Below are 6,000 nucleotides of genomic sequence, written 5' to 3' on the forward strand. Positions count from 1 at the left end.
GGCCTAACAACCTGTGGTTGCATTATGGGATCAGACACAGAAATAACATCCATTTCAACAGGAACAAAGGTGTAGGCATGGGGATTTAATAGTCTTGCTTCTTTGAACTTGTTCCTTTCAACATAAGAGTTCATGCCGTCTGAACATTTTGAGCCACACTGGGATGAATTTATTTCCAAGACATGAAGCTTTGCATTTGTAGCTGCCAATTCCATTTCAAGTTCCAATTGTTCCTTTTCTTTCTTCAACTTTTCCTTCTCCAACTTTTCCTCCTGAGCTTCTATTAGATGTTTCCTTTTTAGAGCAGCAACACGCTCCATCAGAGCTGCCTTGTCAGCTTCAGCCAGTTGTGGCTGTGGTGGGATCGGTCCTTTGAGTCCAAGAGCTAAGTTTTTACTTTAGTCCAAGGGCGTAGTTTTTACTTTTAGTCCAAGGGCTTAGTTTTTACTTTATGTAGTGGCCATTTGTCGGCTAAATCAAACTTAAACAAATAATAATCAAACGCCACTGATGCACCGTGGTCGGTATCCTTACGCAGCCAGAAGAGAGTAAAATGTCAAGCAGGATTCCATTTTTGTGTATTTATTAAATAAAGCAAATAAAACAAGCAAACAAACTAATTAACAAAACTCCTGTCGTGCTGTCTCTCCTGTCCTGTGCAATACTGCTGTGCAGCTGGTAAAAACTATACGCCCACCCCGGTGCATGCTGGTCCTATCTTTCTACTCGTTTAAATAGCAACAGGTGCCCACAGTAATTACCCAAAAAATAATAGAACCAAACAAATTACTATTAAAGAGAAAAATAATCTTAACATATGAAACATCTACAATAATTAAACAATACTACTTATAAATGAAATAACAAAATACAATATCAAATAAATAGCTCCAACACTCCTATTCAAGTTAACACATTTCTTTGCTTCTCCATGTAATTGATTAAAGATGTTTGAAAAAGATGAACTTTAAAGATTAAAGAGTGCCTTTGCCACAGAGAGCCACAGCGCTTTAAAAGTTATAATGGAATCTAATAGAAACTGTGCTGTCTGCTTTTAAATTATTTCTTCTTCTCCTCCTTTTATCTATTCATTTATTTCTAATGATCAAAAACAGTGTGGGATATCTATATATATATAGATCTATATATATATATAGATATATATATATATCTATCTATATATATATATATAGATAGATATATATATATAGATCTATATATATATATATATAGATCTATATATATATATATATATATATATATATCTATATATATATCTATATAGATATATATATCTATATATATATATAGATATAGATATATATATATCTATCTATCTATATATATATATATATATATAGATAGATATATATATAGATCTATATCTATATATATCTATATAGATAAATATATATATATATATATATCTATATATAGATATATATAGATATATATCTATATAGATATATATAGATATATATAGATATATATATATATATATATATATATATATATATATATATATAGATCTATATATATATATATATATCTATATATATATATATAGATATATAGATATATATCTATCTATCTATATATATATATATATAGATATATATATATATAGATATATATATATATAGATATATATATATAGATATATATATATATATAGATAGATAGACCAATAGTAAATCTGCTGCAAATCGCAAATAAGAATTCAACAACTGTGTGTCTTTCCAGAAACATGCCCCATAACTAGATAGTCCACAGACCTCACTATGAACAGTGTCCATTGGAACTACTTCTAAAAATCGTAGACAAATGTGTGTGTGACAAAACAAAACTGTAAAAAAAGTTCTTGAAAGCTCTATGCACCATAAACATAATTCCATTCACCTCCATTAAAATGAGGTAGAAGCAATAATCTAAGTGATGTAGATCACAAATTAAAACTATCTGCATGCTGGATACCATTACAGGGAAGGAAAAACACGTGTTTTTTTGTCATTTGTGTGAACCAACCCTTTAAACAAGCACAGCAAGCAATGCAACCTCGCTAAAACAACAACTGTAATCCTGTTACGAAATGAACCACATTGTGGTTACACACACACACACACACACACACGAAGCTGAACATAACGAGGAGACACAACGAAAAGACAGAAAAATAGAGAGAAGTGAACCGAGCGAAGGGTTCAGTTCTTACACTGGCAAAAACATGTACACACACACACTTACACACACACAGACATACACACACAAACAATCAGGATAATGGATGTTGATGGAGATTAGAGTGGGAACTCCCACAGGGACCCAAACGCATTAGGAATCATCTCATATAGATTACTGACAGGTGTGTGTGTGTGTAAGTGTGCATTCAAGCAGCTGAATAAGAGAAGTAGAATGAGTAACAGACAAAGATAGAACTGGGGAGGGGTTGAAGGTGGGAGGAAAAGCACAAAGTAGAGAAGAGGATGATTAGATGAATGAAAGCAATAGAAAAAAGGGGGAGAAAAAATAACGAAGCGGGACTGACAAAAGCAGAGGAGGATAAGGAAGTTGCTGCTACATCCCCCTTTACGTGTCGTGTCCTCATCTTGTTGTCGATAATAACTGCTATAACCACAATCAGCCTGCAGCATGAATGACGCCAGAGCTAATTGTCGTGTCATGTTCCCAAAACTGAAATGCAAGGCACGCACACCACCAACGATGTTCTGTTCAGATTCATAAGGGGAACACAACTCTGGATCGTAAAGTGGTACGAGTGAGTTTTGTGTGTGTGTGTGTGTCAAGATGAGTGAGGAATGCGTAGATATCAACAGAAGCTTGATTGTGTTAGCTGGAGTGAGGTGGGGCCCCAACACCTAAGCGCTTGTTTGTTGACTTTGCTCATTTTAAACTAATAGTTCAAATCTAAAATGTGAAAGAAAGAGACAGATTGAAAGAAAGACTAGAAACAAGGGGACGAAAGAAAAAAGGAAAATGGACACCAGAGTGCACACAGTGAATACTGAAGTGGAGAGATTAGGATCAAGACGATCTAAGATATTTTTGTATCTGCACAGACGGATCTTGTATATATTTATAGTGGCGAACAAGACACAGAAGCATATTAAAGCTTTTAAACATCAATGTCCGAACAAGCAACGGTATCTTAAGAGAGAGAGATGGCTCCATTTGTCTCGCGCTGACCACATAGGCGGAGAGTCATTCCCTGGCAGAAGTGTGTCACTTCCACCTGTTTTGATGGAATAGTATATTGGGCAGAGGATGGGAATGGGGTAGGATACATTTACACACACATGCCAGGAACACAACACTCTGCCTAGCAACATGGTGCCAGCGCAGATACCGAAATACGAGTCATGTGGGCAGTATTTTTTATTTATTTTTTGACGAGTCCCTGTTTTAAAAAGCTGCATTAACTAGAGGAATGTCTTACCCGTGTGAGTCCTGAGATGGGCTTTCAGATGGGACGACTTGGTGTAGACTTTCTTGCAGCCTGACGACAGACGGGGTGATAAACACAAACAGAAGGCTTAATCCAAATGCAAATCATTCACGTGTCACATATGTATTTAATAAACTGAGCTGTGTGAACTAATGAGGAACAGAAGTTGTTTGAAATGAGATACAGTAAACTTGTGTTTTTGCAGCTGACTTTCAGTCTTATTTGGTATTTAAACTGTTTCCAATCAAATTCATTCAACTATTCATTCAAGACATGTTAAGTTCAGGATTACAAAACCTTTTGCACTTGATGTTATGCACTGTAATTCTTCAGGTTTATTCAGACTTTATATAAGGAAATGATAGAAGTTTATGTATTGCAAAGATTTAAACCGTGAGCAGCAGCAGCAGCAGTGTGACTAATACACTCTTGGGTAAAGTGTGGATGCGTCCTTGTGTGGATATGATGGAATAGAAGTTAGACATGTGGAAACATGCTGCAGGAGGCTCCGCTTAAGCCTATTATACACGGTGCCACAGGCTAGTTGACATTACATGCCCTACAAGTAGCTGCACATTGTACAACTGCAATCTGAGCACAAGATTTAAAGCGTGACTGTATGCAAATGATGTGTTGGGGGGGGGAACATCCATTTAATGAACACACACACAGGTTTATTCCACAAACATATACCAGTGATTGCTTTGAAGCCACAACAATGAGTGAGAGCGCACGGCGGAGAGCGGCACGGGACGTTTGAGGTGAGCCAATAAATGCAAAGTAGTTTATAAACTACGGTAGGTGGTTAGTTGACAGGCGGTGATTTAAGTTAAGTGATTTAATTCCAGTGCAGCAGGAGCTCGGCCATGGCTGTGGTACATTGTGTGACTCACGTGCCTGGGAAAGTCATTCTATACACATGTCATTTTTGGGTTTTTTTAAATGCACGGGCATCTTAAAATAAAGCCGGTTTTGTGAGTGACCAGATAATTCACCTGACCGCAGCGTCAAAATAAAACACCCAACAGCGACAAGAATCAGCGTGCATAAACAGTTGTTCTCACCTGGGTAATCACAGTGGTGGATCCGCCGTTTCTCCAAGTCCGGGTTGTTCCTCCGGTTGTAGCGGGTGTAAATAAAAAATATATTCATTCAATGTTAAATAATAGGCGCTATACTTGTAAGCTTATATTGCGGAGTTGTGAGGTCACTGTAAGTAGGTCAAATACTCCGAGCAGGGCATTCCGTCGCCTGTTCGCACGATAGAAACAGATACAGTGGCCCTGAAAGAAACACTTGCTTAAACCACCAGATTAGGGTGGAAACTGCCATCTTAGAGTAGGAGTAGAGTTCTCTTTATCTATTCACACAGAGACTTCGAAATAGTTTAGAACTGCACCCTTTCCGGCACCTTAAGTGTTAACAACATATCACACACACTGACGTTCCAGAGAAGGCGGGATCCGGAAGTGAGCCAGTGTGGGTGAAGATGCCCAGAGCTCCAACAGGCTGTCTGAAAGCTAGAAACAGATCCGCCTCCAACTTTGCTTAAAGCAGTTTTGTGACTTTTGTCGCCCGACAAATAAATTGTTCTTACTTACTTACTTATTTACATACAAAGCCTTTCATAACCTCGCCCTTCATACCTTTAGATCTCCTGCAATGACACGTTCCCAACCGAAACCTCAGATCCGCCGATGCCAACCTCCTTATCCCCCCCTACTCTGTCCAAGCATCAGACCTGGGGGAACAGAGCCTTCTCCATCGCTGCCCCCTCCCTCTGGAACTCCCTCCCCCAGCCCCTCAGACATCCTCAGTCACTTCATTAAAAGTCACCTATTTAAATCTGCTTTTAAGCTGTAAAGTTAGTTATGTATGTCTTTGTGCTGTTCCTTTCTGTTATGTGATATATTTTGTTTATATTGTAATTGCTTCTATTGTTTCTGTTTTTACCATGTAAAGCGTCTTTGAGTACCTTTTAAAGCACTATACAAATAAAATGTATTTTTATTATTATTATTAGATGTCGACAAATCCCTCTCACTAGACCTATAAGAGTTTTCAATCAAAAAAGGCCAAAATAATCAGAATCAGAAGGGTTAGGGTTAGAAGCATTCCGAGGCCAGACGAGATATATAATCTCACCAGCATGTTCTGGGTCTACCCTGAGGCCTCTCACCAGTCAGGAATGCCAAGAAAACTTCTGAAGACAATATGACCAAGAGGCCTGGGAGTTGAGGACCTCATGGACAGGGGCCTCAGCTGGACATTCCCAGTTCACCCTGAATACACTTTTGGTTTTACCAGGTCTGTCCAGCAGCCTCTCTCCCTGCCATCTGATCCAACTCACCACCATGTGATATAAAGAATGTCAGAATATGTGACGAAAATCGTTGAACTTCCACACACTCCCTGACTGCTCTCCCCATAACACCTCAAATGATTAACAACCAGAATAAACAGCTTTTGTTCCACTCTGGCATATTGCTGAACATCTGAACTGTGTGTCATAGTACAATGATTAACTATTGTAGAGA

This window comes from Melanostigma gelatinosum (genome assembly GCF_949748355.1).
Source record: "Melanostigma gelatinosum genome assembly, chromosome: 13".
NCBI classification, from domain to species: domain Eukaryota; kingdom Metazoa; phylum Chordata; class Actinopteri; order Perciformes; family Zoarcidae; genus Melanostigma; species Melanostigma gelatinosum.